This window comes from Poeciliopsis prolifica, unplaced genomic scaffold, assembly GCF_027474105.1.
Source record: "Poeciliopsis prolifica strain line A6 unplaced genomic scaffold, Auburn_PproV2 SCAFFOLD059, whole genome shotgun sequence".
Taxonomy (NCBI): domain Eukaryota; kingdom Metazoa; phylum Chordata; class Actinopteri; order Cyprinodontiformes; family Poeciliidae; genus Poeciliopsis; species Poeciliopsis prolifica.
The window spans coordinates 1,420,892-1,445,722 of record NW_026562434.1 but is presented as its reverse complement, the minus strand read 5'-3'; the positions used below and the strand labels follow the sequence as shown (position 1 = coordinate 1,445,722).

Here is a 24,831-nt window from a genome sequence, read left to right as displayed (position 1 = left end):
AGAAATCACCCTGGAGCAGCAGGAGCTCGACTTCAACGTCTAAAGGGTTTGGTAAAAAGTCTACTCAGCTTCACAGAGATATAGAGTTATGTGGAAATTTGGTATTTTAAAAACCAAAACAACAATAATTCATATTAGCAACAAAATAAAATGAGGCAAAAGAAAAAGTTTGCAAATCAGTTTGTTTAGCAGAAACTGCAGGTTTGTCTGTTTCTGGTGAATATTTGGTTAAAATGTTCACTTTGCAACTCATTTTAAGGAAATTATTGATTAATATTAATGAAAAAAGTTCTAGTTTCACTGGCAGATTATTCCACTTATAATGTGGGGAAAACATATTGTTATAAATTAAATTATCTACCAATGCCAATTATCTGGATACAGAATTTTAATGAATTATTGACTTGAAACAAGCTCCTGTATTTTGCTTTATAAGTCAGTAAAACCAAAATACTTGGTAGGATTTTGTATTTTTCAGTGTATTTTATAGTTTTGTTACACTCTGAAATAATACGAGTCATAAAATACGTTTGCAGAGTGAAGTGATTCAGTGAACGAACTGAAAGGGCTTTCTGTGTTCAGAGTTAAAAAAGGAAGAGGCCCGACATCCCCAATGTCTGATAGGTGGTAAAGGTCAAGGAGGTCATTTACATTCTGCTCATGCGCCGCCTGTGAAACCTGCTTCACATCTGCTGCGGCGCTGAAAAGAGCAAACGCTGCTCCTCCCAATTAAGAGCCGTCCTCACGTCAGAGAGTCCGTCTGTTTCTGTTTGCACTCAGAAACAGAAACCGTTTCATCAGAGCACTTCCAGATTTTAACTCCAGATTAATACGGATTCATGGGATTTAACAGCATTTTGCTCCAGGAAGAGTAGCAAAGGTTTTCAAAAACAGTAACTTTAACTGAGTTAATGTAACCAGTTACTGCCCTGCTGATTTCCAACTGAATTTAAATATAGAAACCAGAATGTTGTAGAAATCGTGGGTTTATTTCTGTTTGTAGAAATGTTCCAGCTGATGTTCTTCGGCTCTAAGCGGTTTTCCCCGAGGCTGGCGTCTCATTTTTGGAAACAAGCACTCGAGTGGGGGGCCTCCACCAGCCACACACACACTCACACACACACACACATCTGTGTCTCGCAGCTCCGGGTCTCGTCACCTGACACCATCTGCATGCTAAGAGGGCCGTGAAAGCCTCTTCAGGCCGACCGGCACACACTGCAGGGCCCTCTGCGCCGTCCGGTGACAAGTGTGGTGGGACGAGAGCCAGAAGGCACGCAGGAATGCTGTGTGTGTGTGTGTGTGTGTGTGTGTGTGTGTGTGTGTGTGTGTGTGTGTGTTCCCTCACCTATGAGCCAAGAATTGCTTCATCCAGCTTAATAAAGGAAGTTCTTGTTTGCAGACGGGTTTGTGACGCTTTCTCAGCCCGAACCTTCTGGTTTTGAACAGCAAACCGGATCTCCTTTTGCATCTTTTATGTTTTACGTTTCCTTTTTTTTAAATTATTATTGCTGATGAAAATCCTCAGCGTGGAAGCTCACATATTTACTATTTAATGCATTTCTTCTCCTGATTGTTGGTTTGCATCTCTACAGATAAACCATCAAACTGCAGGAACGGCATTAAAAGTTTAAACCAAAATAAATCAATGTTTAATGACCACTGCTAGCTAAAAAGATTAGTTTTTCTGACCTTAAACTGTAATCATAAACATTACTTCCACTAAAGTGCTTCATCAACACTGTATTTATTACTAAACTTAAAACTTCTCCCATCTGATTTATGCTAATTATGCCATATTTTACCTGTTCTTATGTGTAAATATTAACTAAATGTCTTTATTTTGTTGTTTATAAATGAAAGATCAATAAATGAAAGATTCTTTTTAGCATTAATCTGCAGTCATAAAGTTGTGGCTATAAAAGCAGCTGTCAGACTTTATTTATATTTGATTTGTAAACATTATTTCAGCCTTTTACACCAATCAGCTATTAACAATAAGCTGCTGTTTTCACAAATATTTGAACCTTTACCTGCTGAAAAAGCTTCTTATTTTCATTCTGTGGGATTACAGCTGGTTCCTCTTGCTAGCATAGCTTTGGGTCTGGACATGTTTCACACGTGAAGCCACAGAGACTCACACACCTGTGTGAACTCACGTGTCACGGGTCAGAGCCATTTGTATCACCTGAGTGATGATCGCGGCTGTCAGAGCAGGAAAAGGTGGATTACCCGCCTGCAGGGCGCGGATCGGGTTTCCATCAGCGCCGAGCGACGGAGGCGAGGGGCACTTTGTGCCCCGCAGGTGTTAAACTGAGACCTCCACTCAATGGGGCGACCCGGTTCTGTGACTGGACCGGTTGAACATAAGACATGACTTCCTATTTGGGTTGAGTTGGAAACGCTTGATCCAAGGTGGAAAAGTTAAACAGTTTTTAAGAGATCAATTAGTTCACCGATGGGCATCAAACTCATGAAACCCTGATTTTTATAGCAAGGACTGAAGTTTAATCTCAGATTTTCTTGTTAAAAGAAGAAGAAGAGAACTGCAATTCTTCAAAACATAAACTCTTGATCTGCACATGTTTATTATACTGTAAGTTTCATAGAGGATTTTATTCAACATGAAGTTTCGTCACAGTTTGTGCGTTATCATTCTGAATAGAGCATGTAAACTGGAATCAGTGCTGTGAAGTTCACAGCGTTCGGCTTCATCATGTCAGCGTTCTTCACTTTTCATACAAATACTGTAGAAATTTTACAGTTTAGATTTAAACAACCTTTGTTCTACTCAGGACTCATCGATTAGCGTAGCTTTAGCTTCAAATTTTGTAAATAAACTCTCCTTTAAATATTTCCAAACATTGGATTAGTCGACAGTATTTTTTCAGTGACAGATTTTAGTGAAGTTTTCAGTAAAAGTGCTATGTTATTACATTTTGTGCAATAAAGTTTTTTCTTATTTAAAATAGGAATTGAATTATTTTCTGAAGTGGTTAAATTAAGCTGCCGATTTAAAAAAATCTAATTGATAAAAAAAATCGATTGCTAAATCGATTTAGTTTGAATCCTATTTTTTTTAAAAAGGTTTTATAATAAATACTAGCTTATCATCTGCATATAATTTAACATGGGTTTCTGCTGCCCTGGTGAGAATTTGGTGTAAAATGATGTTTTGAAGCTTCAGGTTTGTTTAGGGAAAACTCAGCACATGGCTGAGGTGTTTGGCAAATATTCCTCCAGCGACGGGGAAACAAAGAGGGCAGTAACTGCCCACAGCTGGCGAGGGCCCCTCACAGGGTTAAAATGGCCGCCCTTTCAATTACGTTTGTATGACAGTTTTCATCAAAGTGCTTAACAAGTCCTGTGAAAACAGGAGAAAATAGTCCATTTGAGGAATGATGGCACTGAAAGACTTGGCCATGTTTAACAGCAAGGTCTCTGTTGAGAAATGGTTTCAACTGTGTATTTATTTCTACAGCCGGGAATGTTCGCTGCTTTGATTCGCTTTAATTAAAACCAAACAGCGTCGTGTGGAAAACATGAAGTGCGTCCAAATGTTTGCGTCTGTGCGGTTGTTAGCTGCTGAAAGCCGGCCTGTCCAGGTAATTGGCTGTTGTTCGGAGAGTAAACAGTATCTGAGGCGTGTTGAGCACGAGAAGTGTTTTCTGGGAGTGTGAAATGTGTGTGTGTGTCGATTGATGTCGGTCAGTTTAAACCCTCTGACTCCAAAATGGACTCTAATATCCAACCATTCTCCACATCATGACCAATTTAACATAAACACCAAATATTTACTGTATAATATGGTAAAATATTGCAAAACTTACGCTTTAGAAGTGTAATTATAAAGTGTATAAGTGTAAATATAAACTCTTTGATCTGGGATGATCAAAAACTATCCTCCCAAAATAATCTCAATCACATTAAGCACTAAGAATTTCAACTTTTGCCAGTAGTGATAATTACTGAACTTTATAAGAATTGCTAAACAGATTTGAAATGTAAAAACACTTAAATCCCAGAAAGCAGTGCCTGGAAAGGATCTCCTGCAGCAGTCAGTGTCACTGCAGATGTGAAGAAGCCTCTGACTGAAGACAGGTGTAGGGTTTTCCCCAACAAATTTGCCAAAATTATAGTTTCCGAGCTAAATATTTCACTCAGAATTGGTTATTTAGCTCATATGCAAATTCAATATCAAGATAACCAGAAGTGGACTATCAAAATAAAAGCTGGGTTTAGCATTAATAATGTCTACATGATTATGTTCTCAGCTGAATTGTGAAACAACACTGTTGTTCCATTGAGCAACAATGAAGGGAAGTCATGTTCAGCTTTATGTAGAGGTTCTCAAAACACAGCTTTTATTTTGATAGTCCACTTCTGGTTACCAGCTGTTACATATTTTGTTTCAAGTCTAAAAATTTAGCTTGATAACTAGATGTGTAGCTTCAAAACAAAATACGTAGCTAACTAACTAAATACTTATGCTATTTATTAGCTTGCTAACTAAATATGAAGATTAATGCTAAAAATTTTGGTTGCTAGCTAAATCTGAAAACAGGGTTTGTTTTTTTAATCTTATGTGCAATATGTTTACATTTTGCACAGTTTTGGCTTTAAAAGTTGTAGTTTTGTCTTAATTTGTTCTTGAATTATTGTTAGAGGGCCACAAAAAGATCAGCTAAGCGTCCACCAATGGCCCGCAGCCCCTACTTTGAACATCCTCAGTTTGGATATTCAGCTACATTTTACAAGGAAATAATTCATACGATCCCAGTCTACTTGATCAAACCAATGTTTTTGTCTGGAGTGAAAGTGAGTCCTGCATCATTAAAGGACTCGGATGTATCGAGGTTCTGACCCGGCGGCATCAATTGGGCTCAAAGTCGTTTCAGAACTCCGGTAATTGTGAAGGAAATCAAACCTGCGGCTGTTTTGGTAACCGGATGGTCTCTCCCACCACTAATCTCTCTCATCCTCTGGCTTCAGCCACTAAAGGACAGGAAGGATGGGACATTAAGAGCCGAAGAAGAAAAGTCGTAAAAAATAATGACGACGTCTTCTGGCGAGCAGCTGAGCAGTCCAGCTATGTGGCTTCGCTCCCATCGCATGAAGCCAGTCGTATCTTTTTACAGCGATGCTAATGGTTATGGACCGAAATGAAAACGATGGCGGTGCTCTTTGCCTTTCCCACTAACGGCATGTTGGACGTCAGCGGCTGAGCTGCTAATAGCGCTAGCGGAGGGAGAGCGCCGGGCCGGAAGAGAGTCCAGGTCCAGCTTAGCGGTGCTCTACGCCTCCCTGGGGGGGCACAGGGGAGGTAAATGAGAACATCAGCATTCAACGGAGGGGAGTGTATTTATATAGCCTCACAACCCCTGGACTCACATTTAATGAGAGCTTAGTCCCTTTTGAGATCCGTTTTTCTTTTAAATCTGTCATTTTCAATTTTTTTCATTCGGTTCTTTACGTTTTTATGTTTTTTGTAAAACCTTCTGTGTCCCACCACAGGAACATCTGATTATTTCTGTATTGGACTGTAAAAACTAATGTTTTCTTTGTATCCATAACATTATTTTAGGATGCATTTCTGGGGTCAGACACTGATGTTGGACAAGAAGCCTCATTTTTTCTTTTAAATCTTTTATTTTCTATTTTGTTTAAAGAAACTCAGATATTTCCAAATAAATTTCAGAATTTTTTTCAGAAAAAACAAGAATCTAGAAAATTTGTGAGTTTTTGACTTTGGAAATTTTTTTGGCTCCAAATATCTAAAATTTTCCTTTTCTCTTCTGAAAGTCTGTCCAATTTCTGTGTTTTTCCCTTGCATTTTTATGACTCCTGGAGCTCAGAATTTTCTTGTTTTTGTCTCAAAAATTTTTGAAATAAATCTCAAAATTTTGTTGTTTTTTTCCACAAATTTATGACCCATTGAGATCAGAGAATTTCTTAGTTTTCTCTTAAAAATTCCCAAATTTTTGGCAGAAATTTACACGATTTTTCTATTTTATTGGCTCTAATATGTTGTTATATATTTCTCTGTTGAACCGAATTGTTCTGGACTCAAATTGAATTCGTTAGCTTGATGCTACATAAATTGGGAAAAAGCTGAACTGGGATGAATAATCCCTTGTTTGGTTAAATTCTCTGTCTTACTTTCCGAGGCGATAATTGCATCACCAGGAGGAAAGAAGAAAAGAGCAGTGAGTCTGAACAGCAGGCTTGTATCTGCACTTCCAATATCAATTACATGAAGTGTTGTGTTAAATGAGGGGTCCGCGGTTCAGGGGCCGGGTTAATCGCTGGGGTCTGCACCCTAAAATACGGCAATAACGACGAGATTTGGCTGTGATTTAACCCAGACGCTCATGCAGCAGAGGTGCAATGTGCCTGAAACAGAAATACAACCAAACTTTCAGCTGTGAGGTCGTCAGAAAAGAGACACTCATCTGTCTGGATGCCGCTGGCGAGGTGGGGAGGCGTCCTGAGCGGCCGGCGGCGAGGCGATCCATCAGCGCCGCCTCTGTTCCTCCTTTATGGCGCGCTCCATCATCACATCCATGCCGTAAATCCGTCTTCAAACCGACACAAAGCCGCCTGCATGTGGTTCTTATCCAGCGATTTTCCCGGGTTCAGCCGAGGTAACCGTCCCCGCGGGGCAAACTGGGGTTCCGTCTCCAGGTACGGCGTTTTCTGTGGGAATCGTGGGAGCTTTGTGCGGATGGAAGGAATGTTTGTGTCTTGGTTTGTTTTAATGCTGATCAGCTGTTGGGAAGCGGCAACGGAAAACAGTTTGTTTCATCCAGAGCCACATTTCTGCTTCTCTCTGCGGCCATTTTGGTCAGAATACCAGGAGATTTTCACTGCAAAGTACAGAGAGATGGAAAAAAAAACACAAATTTAAATTCAAAATGCAAAAATTGGCATCTCTGCATTTGATTTTTCTTTGTTTTGTTCCATGAATTTATTGTAATTCTTGACTTGTAGACGGGCCAAACAAAATCATTACAAGGGCCACAAATGGCCCCCTTTCCACACTTTGAACATCGTTAAGGTAGATTTTTAAGCAGAGTTGGACTCATTTCTGTTATTTAACTAAATATTGAGGTCGCCGCTAAAAACATCTGGATCATGAGATTCCAAGACAACAATGTCAAAAACAAAGTCAAACAGTGAAACAATAATATTCAGAACAAGCAAAATAGTTGCTAACAGCTAGCATCAAGGCACTAACAGCTAGCATCAAGGCGCTAACAGCTAGCATCAAGCCGCTAACAGCTAGCAACAAGGCGCTAACAGCTAGCATCAAGGCGCTAACAGCTAGCAACAAGGCGCTAACAGCTAGCAACAAGGCGCTAACAGCTAGCATCAAGGCGCTAACAGCTAGCACCAAGGCTAACATAAGCAGAAGGCACGATGCTAGTTACTGCTAGCATCGAACTCTACATTATATGACCAGAATAAAGTTGTAATAAAGTGAATAAAATCTGAACTGAACTGTCGTGAAGCTAAATTATTTATTGCATTGAACATTAAACATGATGCTAAATAACAGCACATCAGTCGAGGGACGAATTAGTCGTAAAAGTTTATGTTTTTTCCTCATTTCCTGCCAGATTTCAGCTCCATCTCCGTCTCTCTCTGTGAATCATCAACAACTGCCTGAAAGCTTCTATCTGTTAGAAAACATTTCATTTTCACTGAAGTTTTCAAGCGTCGGGCCGTTATCAGTGGGTGCGGATGTGATATACAGCCTTTGAAACCGGGCCCGGACTTCTGAAGGTGTGAATCTGAGCCGCGGCCCGATGAAGGCGGCTCTGGTTTGGAGCTGATGGACGAGACTCTGACAGGGAAGCGAGGGATTGAGCGGGCCAGGTGGCGCGGAGCGGCGCTGGCACGCCGGGAACGCGCCGCCTGCGGCTAAATTTAGCTGCTGTACACGACGCCGCAGGCCCGGCTTTTTCTGGGTCCGAGGGACGGAGGAGCCAAAACCGGACCTCGAGTAAAAACCCACCTCAACTACTGAGTAACTGATCAAAGTATCAAGAATGTGATATTTAAAAATGACAAAACATAAAGTCAATTTACCAGAAAGTCTGAATAATATAACAAGAACAAAACAGTAACAACATATTCAAAAGAGACGAATGTTGTAAACTTTAACTTTAATCTCTAAATCGAACTTAAAGCGAAACCAAAAAAGGTTTGGTTAAATACGGATCTGTGTTGTACATCTAATAATGAATTAAGAATTTTAATTATGTGGCTTTAATCAAATCTGGAGACCTAATGTTGCGACAAACTCTTTCTCCATTAGCTGTTTTAATTAGCATTAATCCAGAATGTCGTTTTCTATTGTTTCCTTGTAATTTGCAGAGTTTTAAAGACATCAGGACAAAAGTTTTTCAGGGAATTATCAAAATAAAAGCCTCTCTGGGTTTTTTTATCCAATGAAAGATGAGAACCAGCAGGGAGAGCTGGTGTTTCTCCCTGTTGTTCAGGGATGGGAACTGGAGATGCTCCGGGCCGGTTGAGACATCGTGTGTGAAACTGGGCCAAACAAATAAACTGGGAGCAGAATGGTTTCATGTGCAGACCGCCTAGCTCGCGTACTGGACCAGTGGGAGCTTTAAATCAAACATGTTCCCTCAGTTTCTGCTCACATCACTTCACCTCGTCGGCTTTCTTCACTCCGACTCGTCTGGTTTTTCAGGCTCGATCCGCTCTCACGCTTTAGGCTCAGAACAGGGCCGTAGAAAGCCAATTGGGGGCCTTAAGCCCCCCTACGGCCCCCAGACAGAAAGGACCAATAATTCTTTTCTCTTCATTTCTATGACAGAGAACTAGAGTTATAGAGAGAGAATAACTGGAATAAAGTCAGAATATTATGATTTTATTGTTGTAATATAACAACTTTATTCTCTATTAATAGAGAATTAATAGAGAATAAATTATGACATGACAATAATATAATATTATATTAAACTTTATATGTCATATAAAGTTATATAGTTATAAAGTCAATAATCATATAATATAATGAATAAACTTTATTATAGTAATGTTATGAATTGATTCTCAAAAGATGATTTAGTTCTCATTATTTTAACTACTCTTTCAATATTATCATTTTATTCTCATAATGTTATGTTAAGTTTAATTTTATGACTATTGTTGTTTTATTGAAGCTTTAAACTCATGTTACGTCAGAAATCCCTGGAGTTTCCCCTGAAGAAGATTCAGCTTTTTCTGAATCCCATTTATTTCTTTATTCTCATATCTGTTCAGACATTTCATTTAAATATATAAATACAAATAATCTCAAAGATGAAGCCTGAATATTTGTGGGCGGAGCTTCGGCACGGTTGAACTGAACTTTCTCTCCAGGTTTTCGCCTGTAGATGTGTGGGAGACCTCACTGGTGGATAAGTGTGTGTGTGTGTGTGTGTGTGTGTGTGTGTGTGTGTGTGTGTGTGTGTGTGTGTGTGTGTGTGTGTGTGTGTGTGTGTGTGTGTGTGTGTGTGTGAAAGCCTCTCTGCTTTGTCACAGCCGGTGATTGAGTCCAGACGTTGCGGGTTCCTCTCTGCCCCCGGTGTTTCGAAGTTCAGAGTGCGGCGGCCCCGGGCCGCGGGGGCGCGGCTCCCCGGGGTCCAGTAAAGCGATAGGTCCGCGCGGGGGGGCCGGCTCACCCCCGGGGAGGGGGGTCAAGGTCAGAGTTTGGGCTCTGTGGGGCCTTTTAGCCAAACAGGCTTCAGGTGGGGCCTTCCTGCTGCTGAAACATCTGGGTCTCCGAGTCGCCCTGCTCCTCTTAGGACCCAAAGTTTATGTTTCTAGAATAAAGTCCGAGAGTCAAAACCAATTATTGGTTTAAAAAAAACTGATTTCCTAATAGATTTATTTTACTTTTTCCTTTGGTAAATATTTAATGTTGACACAAATGTTCCTAAACGTAGGAGATGGACTGGTGAGGTTTTTGCAGGCAAACACTAACGGAGAAGTTTTCCACATTAAACACAAACTGTGAACATTTTGAGAATAAAGTTGTAAAATTAGCAGAATAAAGACACAATGTACCAAAATAAAGTCGTAAAATGACAAGAAAAAAGTTGTTTTAATGAGAAAATCTTTGCTTCATTGATCAGGATCTGGGCTCAAAAAGTTTCTTCTCCGTCGTTTCAAAATTCTGCGATTTTGGAAATGTTTTATTGTCAGTTGAGTTCGTGTTGAATTATGAAATCCATTTGGAAGCTCGTTGGGATTAGCAGATGACGCTCAGATTATTATCCTGAAACCCTGGGAATAGGGAGTGAAGATAATCCAGCTATTAACAGATCTCTGCATCCCTCTGGGAGCGGTTGATGCTAAAACTGGTTTTATGGAAGTTAATTTAATAAAAACAGACACTGGGTGAAATCTGCCGACGGTTTGCATCTGTGTCCGTTTTCTCCTTTACGACTCGGCAGCGGAGCAGAAGCCCGAGCGCCGGATCGTCATCCGTCGCCTGCAGACGGGAGGAACAATGAGGCTCAGCGGCGCGGAAACAAATCTGCTGCATTCTTACGTAAGGAAGATAAAACGATGCAGACAGAACTGATGGCGAAGGTTCATTAGCTGGTTCTGAGTCCAGATTGAACCAACAGAGCCACTGGACTCACAACATGTCATATAGCATTAATTTAACTAAATAACTTGATCTATACTTTACTTTTTACCTTAATCAGACTCTAAACTAAATTAGCAGATGTTAGCTAGAACATATCTTAATATTGAACTTTCTCTTTTCACCTGTTACTTTGTATGTTCTCCCAAAACAGTTTCTGTAAATTACATCAGTTGTAGGAGAAGCTAACCAAAAAGTTAGCTGCGCTAACCCTATAGCACTCATCAGAAACATTAATTATGCTAATGCCAACACGCTACAGCAGCTTGTTATTTAAAAGCTAATGCTGTAGCGACTTCTTAACCGTCAATCAAAACCTAAAGACAAAATTTATTCAACTGAAAGTTCAAATTACTGCTTACGGGAGGCTAAGTGTGCCAAATGCTAAAAGTTAGCAAAAACACAAAAGTGCTAAAGAAAAAAAAACTTCGACACAACTTGAATTAACTGACAACTTACAAAACTACCCAGTAAATTAGCGCCTGAGGCGTGATGTGGAAGAAATATTTTAAAAGAAGCTAAGTGCGCTAAATGTTTTCAAAAATTAGCAAAAGTGCTAGCACGCTAAAAATTAACTAAACCTCAACAGTTGTTGAACTGAAAGTTTACTGAACATCCAAATAAATTAGCGCTTTAGATTTTGTCTGGAAAAATTTGTCTACGGAGTGCAAAGTGTGAGAAATGCTTTCCAAATAATTCAATTCCTTTTTTTACTGCCTAAAATTAAATAAAATAGTTTTTTGTTAGTAAATTTCAATAAAGATAAAACTGTCCTTTGAACACATTTACAGACAAAAGTGTTTTTAGTTTAAATGCAAACAATTTGTTGTTTTGGTTTAATTACTTCACAGAATATGTTTTTCAGTCTCTATGTTTCAGTTAACAATTAACTGATTACTAAATTAGTTGGTGATTATTTAAATAACTGAGTAATATGGAATAATCGTTTCTATCGAGGGTTTTTCAACAAGTTAATGATCCAAAACCCAAATGTTTAATTAAAAAACAAACATTTCTAATAACAGTGGAACAATAAGATCCCAGCTGATGTGGGAGACGATGAAGATACCTGATTTTATTACATTTTTTTTAGTGGACTCCAACATGGCGGCGAGGTCAGGCTCAGACTCTGACCAAACACCGGCTCTCAGGCTGAATAATTGGCTGTCAGCGACCTCTGACCTCATCTCAGAGTCTAGGGTGTCTGATCGATACGAAGCGGAGGAAGATAATCAGCTTGTTCAGTGATGATGATGACGATCAGGTCCAGAGTCTGACTGAGGAGCGATCCGATTGGTTGAGACGTTGGCTCAGAAATATTTCAGTGATAAAACTGAGTGGCGAGTTTTGATTGAGCAAGGCAGCGTCTCTGTGGGAAAGGTTGGAGTCCAGTGAAGACGGACGAGGAAGAGTTTGGATTTCTTTCATGAGAACTTGTTGAATCGTTCCTTAAATTTTCAGCAGCTTTAGTTTCTGTTTTCGTCACATTTTCAAACTGAATCTGATTAATTCTGGCGACGAGTTTCGGCGAACAAATCCAGACATTTCTCCTTTCTTCGCTGTCATCTCGACCCAAACGGCTGCGTTCGGTTCCCTTTGGGTCTGAGCGACGGACCGCTGCTGTTTATCTAACAGATGACTGACGCTAAACTCCTCTGACCTCTGACCTTGAACGACCCTGTCAGTAATTAACCTGCTGCTTTCTTCCACTTGTCTCAGTCAGTTTGTGAAATATTCATCTGGACGGGTTAGATCAGATGATAACAGCAGCTACACTGCAAAAAGCACTGAATGTCACAAGCTGCGTTTCCTTTACACACAAAACATAATTTGGCAATTCACACGACTTTCTGTTAAAAACTGTTGATTATGTAAAAGAAAAAGAATTGTTTCCGTTAAATAAGAAATTCAATGTGAATAAGTTTATTCACATATTAAAAATCATGCCGCTCTGTTATCCTCCGACCACTTCCTGTTGTTGTCTTCTTTGGCATTTCTGCCAGCAGTAACTTCCTGTTGTTGACAAAAGAAAACTGACTCCATTGCAGTTTTGATCAAATAAATATGGCGGAAAAACTTTTCAGCAAAAAAAACGTTTTTTTTTTCTAAATTGCTGTGTGCAAAGTTGCCGAAATTGTCTTCATCGTTTCTGCCAGTAGTAACTTCCTGTTGTTGCTCATCTGACAAGTGTGATGCAAAAAACTTGTTTCCTTTGCACTTTTGACTGAAAAAGGTCATTTAAAACCATCTCCTCCAAACCCAAAAACCGTTTAGCCAGTTTTTTCTTTTAAATTGTTACGTTTTCAATATTATTCCAATTTGCAAACTTTAAGGTTGATGGAAACACTGTTACACAAATCATCAAATGGTTGCTATGGAGACCTGATGACAACAGGATGTCACCGCTTCTCTAGAGTGTCTCTTCTGGAGTACCTCAAGGCTCCAGTCTTAGTCCCAAACTGTTCTCACTCTATAATAGCACTAATTTAAGGAAACTTTTACAGTTATCCTTTGCCTTATACGGGGTTCAATTAGTGACAAATCTAGCTTTTTTCTCTGTGTTTTCTCTGAGACTTATTTATACAGTTTGCCTAAACCCAAGTTGAGTTTTTTTGCTGACAGTTTAATGTACAATCATATTGTTTTGTTTTGATGTCCAGCTCTTTGGTCAGTGGGATTGGTTCTTACTTTGATTACTTGAATGTTTTGAGCTTTTGTCTTTAGTTGCACACTGAAACGACTGTGTCTCTGGTCTCTTGAAGTTGCTGTTGGTGATTTTAGGCGGTCAGGACCACCGGGATGCATCCATTTTCCCGCCTCTCGTTGTGTTTTCAGCCATCTCGGATGTCTTCCCACGAGCCGAAATGTGTTTTAATCTGAGCCCAATTATTCACCTCCTCTGGTTTTGTTCCAAGCAAAGACTCAGACAACTGTCTGCTGTTCACAGGCTCCAGGTTTGCTGTCAGCGCCCAGTTGGACCAACCGGGCTGACGCAGCCTGTGTGTGTAATTAACCAGTTTAGTTGTAATGAGTTGAACTTCCCGCTGGTCCAGGGCTGTGAATGATGGGACAGGTGGAGAACAATGAGATAACCAGACTGTCTTGCTTCACACAGCTCCCCCTGGAGGCAGCGATGTGGAAGTGCAGTTAGTAGTTTGTGAACTACTGGACTTGTTGGTTTGTTTTCTGTTCAGTTAGTGCCGACAATGTGCTTTTGTCAGAGAATATTTCATGTAGAAGGAAAAACAAAATGTACATTTTGTGATGCACGAGAAAAAGAAAAAACAAAAATCCCATATTTATGTTTTTTTTCTTTTAGTTACGTCAGTTTTGGTCCTCCGTAGATAAATCTCAGCTTGTCTGATATCGCTGTATGTTGAATCAGTCAGAGAGGTTGCCCCGGTTCTGACCCGGCGTGTCCGGGAAGAAAACAACGGGGAGGCTTTATGCTGCTCTCCGCCTCCCTCTTACCTTCCTCTGCTCCCTTGTTTTGTCAACATTCATCTTCTTACAAATGATCTTTTGCTCTCCTTTTCATTTCTTTCTGCTCTCCTCCCAGGAGGCCTTCACCGTTTTTCATCATCATCGTTTCTTCTCTTCCTCCATCCGTCTTTTCAGGTTGCATCCACCATTACGTCTTGCACTGTGTCTTGCCTGTTTTAAATTGCTGTAAAAATATTTCAAGTTGAGACGAGCAGAAAAAAAAATCTACTTTAATTTCAATATGGCCGCCATTTTTGAGCCTTTTAATCAGTTAAAAAGTTTCACCTTTTTCATCACCTGGATGAAGTTTATCTCACATTGTATGTTTTCAACTTTGGTCATTATGTTTTGTTGAACTTTATAATAATATTACAGAGTGAGACACAGTTATCTTAATGGTTAGCATTAGCTTCTGCTAATGTTTTTATGTGTTTAGCAGTTTAGCATTAGCTTCTGCCAACTCTTTTATGTTATTATTAGCTTAGCGTAATCTTTTGATAATTTCTTTGATCTGTTTAGTGATTTAGCATTAGTCTGCTATTTTTTTATTCACTTAATGGTTTAGCCTTATTTTCTCCTAATGTGTTTAGCAATTCAGCATTAGCTTCTGCTATTTTTTTAAATGAGGTTCTTGTTTTGGCTATTAGAGGGAATGGAGGTTTTTGGTTTGTTTTTCTCACTATTAGCAAAAATTTAAATGTTTTCTTTGGATCTCTGAAATGATTTTGTTTTCTCTTTAAAGCTCTTTCTATAGCTTCAATTATTCATATTCAGCAGATTGATAAAATGAAACAAGCTTATGCCTCCTTTATACCGGCCTTGTTGTAATCCTGAATCTCGATCTGAAGAAGATAAACATAAATACAGCAAGGAATGAAATTACTGCCATCATTCAGACAACGTGAAACAATATTTTCATGCATTTGAAGTCGGGAAATAAAACACTTTTCCTCTCAGTTTCCATCAACATCTCCCAGAAAGAGGCTCGACATCTGGCTGAGTTACAGGTTTGCACAAGAAACAGAAAATCAAATGAAACAGCTGATGGAGTTAGGAAAACACCAGATATGTCCTCTCTGAGTTTCCTTACCTGCTCCAGGCCACAAACACAACAGATGGGGCTCAAAGAAAGCAAACAGGTCTGGGGGGCGGCTGACAGAAAAGAGGGATTAGCCCTGATGTGCTTTGTTAAGAGCTCTGGTTACTGATTCATCGATTAGCTCCTCTAAAGTGACTAATTGATCCAATCAGGGAAGATTAAACACCAAGAAAAATGCATTTAGGATTCGGAGGCTTTCGTTGGGCTCATTATGACATATCCATCTCTAACGCATGCTTCGTTTTTATTGCTCATCTCTCTTCCCGCCTGCGCTAATAAAAAGCTTCGACTCTCTTCACCTCCTGCTGCTCAGGAGAAAAACTCAACTGGTGAAATTGTCTCAATAAGCCTTAATGATTCTCTAAAATGCCTACAACAACAAAGCAATTTAGAGAAATAGAGGAATAAATCTGTCCTGTAATAAAAACAAAGAAAGCCGAGGAGAATTCATTAATTCTTCAGAGAAGACGGGATTAAAGGAGGAGAGCAGAAGGCTGGGATTGTAGAAATGTCTTCTGCTGCTTTACGTCTCGGGTCGGTCTGGATGTTTACGGCTCTGGTTCTTTTCAATATTTCACTTGTGCCACTCAAAAATCTCCATCTGGCAAACAGCTGCTCATCTGCTGGTGCTTTTCGATCTCCGGAGGCCGACCGAACCGTCTGGACCCGACAAACCGACTCTGAGCCCCACGGCTCAAACAAAAACAAGATGGAGGAGGAAAAACACCCAGCGTCCAAGCTGCGTCTCCATTCACCTCACAATCAGGGAAAAACATTTATCTACTTAAAAATAAAACAGCGCCAGGTTCAGGGTCTTTTCGTCTGCTTTGAAATGAGGTTTTTTGAAAAACTGCAATTGAAAAACACAAGTCAGGCGATCAACAACAGGATGTTACTACTGGGGGAAACAACAAAGATTTTAATTGCTTTTGGTGTGAACAAACTTATACATGTCTGATTTTATTTCTTATTTAGTGGAATTAACACAATTGCAAATTGTGTTTTTCAACATTAGCAAAATATCAATGAATTCATCTGATGTCAAACTAGGTGCAAATATAAAGAAGAAATGAATTCAGAGTTTGATTTATGAAAAACTTTTCCTACAGATTTTGACCTTTTTTACTTTTTTCTTAAAAAAATTTACTTAATTACAGAATATTTTCAGAATTCTAACTTTTTTTCTCAAAATTTTTACTTATTTTTCAGAAGCCGGACCTTTTACTTAGTTTTTTAATTTTAATTTTAGAAATCTTTTTCTCTGAATTTTCACTTTTTCTCAGAATTCCAAGTTTCTTTGTCTAATTTTTTGCTTAAAGTTTAGAATTCGTAATTCTTTCTGAAAATACTGACTTTTTTAAAAACTCAAAATTCTAACTTTTTCTCAGAATTCTGACTTTTATTGTTTATTTATTTAATTTATATACTTTTTTTTTTCTACATGTCAGACAAAAGTAAGGATTCCGTTTTTTTCCTGGCCAATTTTAACTTGAAGGGAAGTAAATTGTAATGAAGTAATGGGGCTGACAGCTCTGCCCTGAGGGACACCGTTTGTACCCAGATAATTTTTTTAGAAATCCGAGTTGTGGGTAGCTGGTGGTTAGACGCTTTCTAATTTTGCCCCTCCAAAATGATAGGGATCATCCTGAGGCATACTTTAACTGTGAGCGCCTTTCATTAAAATGTTTACACAGTGCATCCTGAGCTGTGTGGGAGGTAATTTGTGCACCTACCAGGTTGAATCCACTGGAAATATGAGGGTTAGGCTGATTAAGAAGTGCTACATCCTTTGCATTGTGAGCCTTCATGCTGACCTGTATTGACTGGTCAAATCCAGAGGGAATTTCACACCATTAGGCTGCAGAAACCACCACGAAATACGGCTTTATTTGTTTTCTTTATTTCGCCACATCGCTGCCCTCTTCTCCCGTCTCTCCCAGGTGAAATCTTTCAGTCTGTTTGCTATAAACACCCCGGCTGATCTCTGGTGATATTTCTGCAGCGCCCTACAGTAATTTGTATTGATCTGTTGTGGCTGCAGAGGTGGATGGGATTCAGACGGACTTTCCAATCAGATTTGGACTGAGAATGCAGCTGAGAAAAGCAACATGGCCGTGTCCCTTCCCCGGCTTGGGGGTGTATTTACTTTACATTCTTACATGGACAATTTCCAGAAATATTGTTTTCAGAAATGTCAGTAACAGAGGTTTGTGTAGTTTTATTTTCAAGTGGATTCACTTTTTAAATCTTCTTCACCTCCACTGCAAAAACGCAAAATAGCTTCCAGAAGCTCGAAACAAGACAAACTAACTTATGAGTAACTTTGCAACAAGCTGTAAGAGATTGTTTTAATCAATAATTCCTTAATATTGATGAAAATGTATTTGATTATTTTATGTGCTGGAGCTCACATCAGAAATTTCGTAGAAAAACATTCAGATTTTTGAGTTTGAAAAAAATCTAAATTTCTAGAAAACACTTTGAAATTTCTGCATTTCAAAGATAGGAAATGTTTGACATTAAAATTGTCAAATTTTATTTTTAAAAATTTGCTTAAAAAAATAAGATTTTCTAGAAAAACTATGATGTTGCCAATTTGCTAGAAAAAACTACTTTTTTAGAGAAAACCTTGCAAATTTCTGAGTATCGAAAGACAGAATGTTTTATTTTTAATCTTCACAGTTTTCTTGTTGTTTCCTGCAAAATTTCTGAGATTAATATAAAAGTTTAAAAAGTTTTCTAGCAATTTTACAAATTTCAAACTCAGAAATTTCCATGTTTGCTTCTCTGAACTTTCTAGAAAAAGGTGTGGAAATTTCAGAGTTTGAAAAGTCACAAAAAATATGTTTTATAGAAAATACTGCAAAAGTTCAGTGTCAAAACGAGAACATTTTTGCTTTTCAAACTCAGAAATTTCCATTTTTTCTAGCAATTTTTCTACTTTTTAAATTGAAATTTCCACATTTTTCTAGAAAGTTTGACGTCAAGATTTCTGATGTTTTGCTGGAGTTGTGCTGGTGACTCAGTGGCTCATTTACCTGGTATTCAGGAGGAACACCCAACCCAAAGAGTGGATTTCTCAGCATCCTGGGCCGTTCTCCGGTCCACCCCCTCTCTAATTATAGCCCAGTAAAATGTGAAACCAAAGCCCTTGTTTTCCCTCCGCCCCCCGCTGGCTGCTTGGCTCTGGACAGCCTCAGTTTCAGCAGAGCTTGCTGATACTTTGACTCGAAGCGCTCGCTATCAGGGTATCCCGCTTTGTCCGCTATCCGCACTAAGACGTTGAAGTCGGCCTCCGCTTTGTTTGTGTCAACTGCTGTCAATCAGCGCCCGCCGCAGAAGTAACACCTGAGCTTAGCTGGGATTGGGAAGCTCTTTGACTAATCCCTTTGTGGGAGAAAGGTGTGAAATAGTTTGTGAAAGTCAGGGTGACCTGGCTCAGACGGAGACGTTTGGATTCATCCATATTGTGGCTGCAGTGGTAGAAGCGTTAACAAGCATCTCAAAGCAAGTCTCCAGCGACTCATTAGGTTTCCACTCTGCTCTTAAACCTGAAATAAACCTGGGTGGTCAGCATTTTGTTTGTGTTCTCAGTGCATGAAGATCAATTAAAGCTGTTCACACTGCAAAAACACTCAATCCTACCAAGTATCTCCAGTCAAGTTTCTTGTGCAAACACTTTTGAAAACATTCAAAACTAACCGACAACTTTCCGGGAAGAAACAGAAGTAAATAAATTCTTAATGTTGACAGAAAAAGTATCAGATTATTTCACTTATAAAATGGGTAAAATGTTTTGTTACAAGTGAAATAATCTGCTCGTTACCTAGCAACCGCAGTGGAGTTCCGTCTGTTACCTAGCAACCGCAACGGAATTCTGCTCGTTACCTAGCAACCGCAGCGGAGTTCCGTCTGTTACCTAGCAACCGCAGCGGAGTTCCGTCTGTTACCTAGCAACCCAAGCCTGGTCCTTCTGATGATGTCATTTTTAAAGATTAAATGTTTAATAGTTTGATCACTTAGATACTTTTTACCAAAAACTTTTTTACATTTTCACTTGAGTGAAAACATTGTTTATAATTTTCGGCTAATCTATTCACCTCTGAACTTTGCTATCAGTTTTACAGATTTTCTAACACATCAGCATTCGGACTTTGGAACGATTGAACAAACAACCAGAACTCAGTGAGCTTTAGCTGTCAGATGCTGATGACTCCAGAAGCTTCTTCTCTTAAGTTCAAGATGTTCTTCTGGTAAAATTGTGTCTTTATTCTGCTAATATGGCTATAATCTCATAACTAAATAGAAATTCTTGTAGCTTGTAGCTACAGGAGCCTCACCACTCCCTCCTGTCCAACATGTCGATGGACACTGTTGGGGTATTGAAGACATCCTCAGCATGTCAGTGACACACATTCGCAGGTCATTAGCAGCTACAGGCAGTTCAGGCTCTGAAAAGGCCTCAGCTTCTCCTGCACTGGTGGGAATATGTGTTTCCAATCACTCCACCTCAGGAATGAATACCTGGCATGCCCTGTGGTCGCAACTCGTTCCCCCTGATTCTTGTCCGATCGGTTTACAGTAAACAGCAGGCGGAGAGTCTGTCTGTGGGCTTGGGAACGGGGATGTTTCTCACAGATTTAACAAGAGGTTGGAGTTTGGGGTTTGTACATTGAGCTGTCATCTGTGGCTAATGAAAATCTCAGTCTGTGGCGGGATCCTCCTAAAGCTGCTAAAGGCCCGTCCTAACCAGGGGATTAGCTCTGTAACACGGGGGAGTTTCATTTCAGCCGCCGCATAAGTCATCTCAGCTGAGTGCCAGCATTGATAAATGGCTAAAGTCTGACGAGTGAAGACCATCAAAGGTTTCTGCTGCTACAGGTTCAGACTGACAACACGAGACGTTCTGCGACTTTACCCATCTTTCATTCTGACGTCTTTATGTCCTCGAGTTCTCCTGTAATAGCAAGGAAATCTCCCAAACCAAACAATTAAAGTATTCCTCCAAAGGAAATTTGAGGATTTCCTGAAAGATGTTTACAGGAGATGCAATGATTAGGATTTACCTTCAGATTCCTGAGCTCTAGTTTGTTTTTAAGAACTGCAACGTAGGAGGATGTAGGAGCTCTGGCCTTTATTTACTGAGTAGCCATCAGTTATTTTGATGCAGTTACTGTAAAACAGGGTTTGCTCTAAGTGACCTAAGTTAGCAATTTGTATGGTTAGCATAGCTAGCAGTGCTAAAACAGCTGTAATATAGGCGTCTACATAATAACGTTCCTTGACTGGTCAGTTAGCAGTTTGGGCTAATCAGGCTAAAATTGGGCTTTCTTTGAAAGACTGTTGTTGTTATTGTTAGCATTTTGCATGATTAGCAAAGCTAGCTAAGCAAGATTTTTGTTTCGCGCATTTGCTAACTTTGAAAATGTTTAGCACAATTATTTTTTTCCAAAAATAATGTTTATGGATAAATTCTGTATTGTCAATTCAGATTTTAAATTGTTGTTTTGGAGACTTTCAATTGACTCAAAAAACAGGCCAATTGCTGGGAAAATATATTTTGCATTTAATACAAAAAAGTTATTTTTATTTCTCCTCATCAAATTCACTAATAGTTGCTTTTCCATTTTAGGCAATAAATGCTTATTTTCTTATTTGCATCCTTTAATGTATTTCTTGTATTGCATAAAAAGTCTGAAGTGGTCAAATAAAAATGCTGCAGAGTGTTTCTGGCTTGGTATTTGTTAAGTTTGTTCCTGGAAAAAGGCTTGTAAACCTCTTGAAAACCATTTTAAATCACACCAAACACTCACCGCAGTGGTTTGTTTCCCTCCAGATTTTACCGGGGTGATTACCACATCGACGTCTGCATCAACGACTACCTCGACGTCTACTGTCCGCACTACGTGAGCCCGGTGTCGGACGATCGGGCCGAGCGCTACGTCCTCTACATGGTGAACTACGACGGCTACAGCTCCTGCGACCACACCGCCAAGGGCTTCAAGCGCTGGGAGTGCAACAGGCCTCTGTCGCCCAACGGGCCGCTCAAGTTCTCCGAGAAGTTCCAGCTCTTCACTCCGTTCTCCTTAGGCTTCGAGTTTCGCCCCGGCAGAGAGTATTATTACATCTGTGAGTATGAGGTTCCCATGATCTTCCTAATTACCCGAATGTTGTTGTTTGACACGTAAAATCTCTATATTACTTCAAAAATGGCAATTTTTGAAGTAAACTTGGGCAGATTATAGTGAACTAGATGATATAAACTTTACGCTAACTGACAATTTCAGTTAGCTTAAAGCAGGGGTGCTCAAACTTTTTGAGACCAAGATCTACTTTTTCTCTCACAAGCCGGCTGAGATCTACCTCATGACATGAAGACATACAAATTATAAATTAAACCCTATTGACTAATTTTCTATGCAAATATACGTCTGTTACATCAGAAATGAGCACCCCTGGTCTAGGACCATGTCTGAGTGATAGTTTCTCAATAAAGATAAAATTAAAAAAAGAAGACAAAAAGATAAGCAAAAATGATAAAACCACCATAGTATATAAAAAGTGAGAAAGCTCCAAATAAACACAGATAAACTAATTTTAACATCAATGGTCCCCATATATAGTTTTCAAAATAAGAAAACACATTTTCTGTCGTAATTCCTTCAGAATCAATGACCATTGCTATATAGAAAAAGACGACACAAAGAAAAATAGAAAGAAAAAACAAAAACTCATAATAGTATATAATAACCCAGGGAATGAGGAATAAAGGCAAATAAAATAATAGTAAGAACATTGACCCCTGTACGTAGCCTTTTAGAAGAGAAAACCAACTTTCCTGGGTGGTAATGCTTTCAACCTCTTGAAACGAAACTTCTTCAGGCAGGCAACTTTGTTCTTCTAGAAGTTCGGATGCATCATTCCCTGGGCCTGTGCTTTCTTCATGCATACCGGCACCAAATGTCGTCTTCTTTACAACTAAACTCAAGTCTTCAGACTTGAAGTTTTCTGTTGCAAAACTAACTTCCCCAGCCGGGGAAGAATTGAAAGTATTGTCGTTGCTAGACATGCAAACCTCCCCAGCCGGGGAGGTTTGACTCGCTGTCGGGGACTGATTGGGAAAATAAGCATAAAAAAGAAGGCTTGCTTCTCCTACTGAGAAGCAAACGTCCCCAGCCGGGGAGGTTTGCTTCTCAGGCGCAGATAGATCAAAAAGAAAAGAATCAATCTCATCATAAGCTGAGAAGCAAACCTCCCCAGCCGGGGAGGTTTGCTTCTCAGTTGAGGAAGGCAAGGCAGGAGTGAAAAGAAAACGATCAAAATCATCATATGTCGATGAAGTGCTGATGTCCTGAGACCTATCTCTCTCGTCTTCTGTACCAGGCCATATTTTGTCACACAACTTCTTCATTGTAGTTGTAACGATGTACCCAATGCCAAAACCGATGGGAAAACATAAGACAAGTAAAAATTCTGCCATACTGGAAATCCTTCCGAAAAAACAGTGGTAAGGTCCGAAGAGTTGGTTGGATATGAACTGGTGTTTTGAAACAGAAGCATTTATAACCGGAGGTGTTCTTTGATCTAGAATCGCATGTCATAGATGATGATGTCATAGATGATGATGTCATAGTTCTGGGGAATGACTTGTTCTGCTCATTGCTATGGAAACGATCAGATCAGTTCTGCATGACCCAAACTATTAACCCTTTGCAACAGCTTCACTCATTCATTCGAGGTGCCATGTCGTGGACATTCAATTAATGAGTCACCTCAAAGTTCTTTGATGGTCATAAAATAGCTATGATGTTTGATTCTGGGGAAGAAAGTGTAGGAAATGTTTTATGGGTTGCTTTTAGCCCGAAACTATATGGGGCATCCTTGGGGCAACCCGAGTCACTAAAACCAACCTGATTGGGTAGGCGGGGTGGTCTGCCTGGCCAATGGGAAGTTTGGTTTCCATGAATGTTTAGACCAATCAGAGAGCGGAATGCCACAGAGGCTCCTCCTTCTTTCCCGTGTTGGCAGCGTTGATTGTGAGCGGGAGATCCGACCCTGATGAGACAGCTGAGACAGAATCAGTTTGTTTTTTTTCCTGGATTGTTCCTGGAGTGGATTCCTATGTTGACCTTGATGGTGAGCCTTCCCACCTGGACTTAGAAAGAACTGGATTTCCACCCTTGCATTTGGAGCCCTGCTGCACCCTGCGGTGTGGTAGGCAGTTATCACTCATATCTTCGCACAGTCGGTTACGTATGAGACACTGACTGACATTTTTCGTTATTGTTTCCTGGAAATTTTGGACATTGCTTTTCGGACCGTTTTCTTTTATTTGACATTACAACAAACTGCTGTGCAGGAAATTCTCCTCATATGAATGATGTTGAGTGAGACCTGAATGGGAATTAATTTGATTGATTTATTGTTTAAAAAGATTAGAGTGCAGATCACCAAACAGATTTAAAATTGATGTTTAGCACTTGGCCAAGTATTGTTGTTTTTATTTTATATTTTATTGTGTGTAACTTTATTTTCTTAACTGTGTGTCTTGTCCAATTGTGAGTTTATGGTTTATGTTACTAAAGCTAATTGTTCTTTAAATTCACTCAACTGTGTTTGTGTGTCATTTAAACACCCATCGTGCTCCGACAGCCGAACCTGTTGGCCCATCTATAGAAACATATTGGACCCTTCTTTACTGTGTTACACAAGCAGATTTAAGAATGGACGATAATGTGGAGATACCAGTGGAGACATAATAAATCTCTACAAAGGCAGGAATTTCGATGAAAAAATCTGGTGAGATTTTTTCACACCTGCCCAGAAAAGCCACTATGATGGAAATCCTTCTGCATGTTGGAGAAAATGTAGAAATCAAGACGCAAACCATCATTATGTCTTCTGGGACTTCCCAATTATAAGAGATGACTGGAAATAAATAAAATATATTTTTAATGATGTAGATGCCTGATTCGCTTCGGGACCAAAACTGAAATATTTGTTACATTTTCAGCTCCTGTTCTCTTTCTCTCTGCTCTGAGTCAAACCAACCGAACCCTTTCATCAACCTGTTCCCCTCCTCACCTGTGGGGGCGCTGCACCAAGAACCACTGAAGGAAACAACACAAAAACCTCTGAAGAAGAACAACTTCCTTCTTCACCAAATGGAAACAAAAGTGAAATAGCGTCAGATTTTAGCGCTTGGAGAGTTTCTCTTTTGTCTTTGGTAAAAAACCAGGAGTCATTTCTCCGTCTAAAGTTTTAATGTTGTTATACAAGAGACGTATGTTGAAACAAACATTGGTGATCTAGTGTTTACGGTATTAGCTGAGGCTAACACTTTTACTAGCCTCAGTAGTATTAGCTACTAATGGTGAAAATACTAGCAGATAAGAACATTAGCAAGAACTAGCACAATATGCAAGAGCTAATGCAATATGAAGGAACTAATACTATTAGCTAAAGCTATCACCATTAGCAGGAACTAGCACTATTAACTAGGGCTAACACAATAGATGTAGCATAAATTGCAAGAGCTAACACAATTCACAGAAGCTAACACCTTTAGTAGAGGCTAATACAAAAT

General features: G+C 39.5%; 1 pseudogene; it reads left to right on the top strand.

The window, feature by feature from the left end:
- The window catches only part of LOC129379658 (ephrin-A5-like), a 76,065-nt pseudogene that overhangs the window by 41,817 nt on the left and 9,417 nt on the right, over positions 1-24,831 (top strand).